The sequence below is a fragment of the Arvicanthis niloticus genome, chromosome 10 (genome assembly GCF_011762505.2).
Source record: "Arvicanthis niloticus isolate mArvNil1 chromosome 10, mArvNil1.pat.X, whole genome shotgun sequence".
Taxonomy (NCBI): domain Eukaryota; kingdom Metazoa; phylum Chordata; class Mammalia; order Rodentia; family Muridae; genus Arvicanthis; species Arvicanthis niloticus.
In genome coordinates this window covers 66,415,538-66,416,059 of record NC_047667.1, presented here as the reverse complement: position 1 = coordinate 66,416,059, position 522 = coordinate 66,415,538, and positions in this window count along the sequence as shown.

The following is a 522-nucleotide window of genomic DNA, read 5'->3' as shown; positions in this document are numbered from 1 at the left end:
CTGAGAGCACTTGCCTATAGCCAAGGGTGGTCCAGATCTTCTTGTCTGATCTCTTTTTCCCAGCATCCTCTTCTGTTCCTCCCTCCTCCAGAGCATTTACATAACCCAGTTTAACAACCTGCTGCCTTTCTTCCTGTTTTGGCACCCATTGTTCCGCCTTTATTCCCTGTTAAAGTAATAAGGGTTCGTTCCATTGCACTTGCCTGAGAGTCTTGAACTGAGCTTGGGTTTCCCGCCATCTGGGTCTGGCTGGGTTGCAAATTCTCTTTGATGTTGTAATTCGTTTTCATTGAACTGGAGTGTGGAGCTTACATGGCTTGTTTGCTTTTTTTTTTTTTTTTTTTCTCCTAGGTCATGCACATTTTTTTTCCTTGAGCTTATTTTGTTTTGTGCTGTTATTTTTAATTGCTTCCAACTAGGGGTGGGACCAAGGGTGAGATTTGGCTTGAGTTTGGCTCTATTTGGTATCATTCATATTTCCCAAAAGCCCCACATGCTTAGAAATTCTTAAGTGCTTCTCTC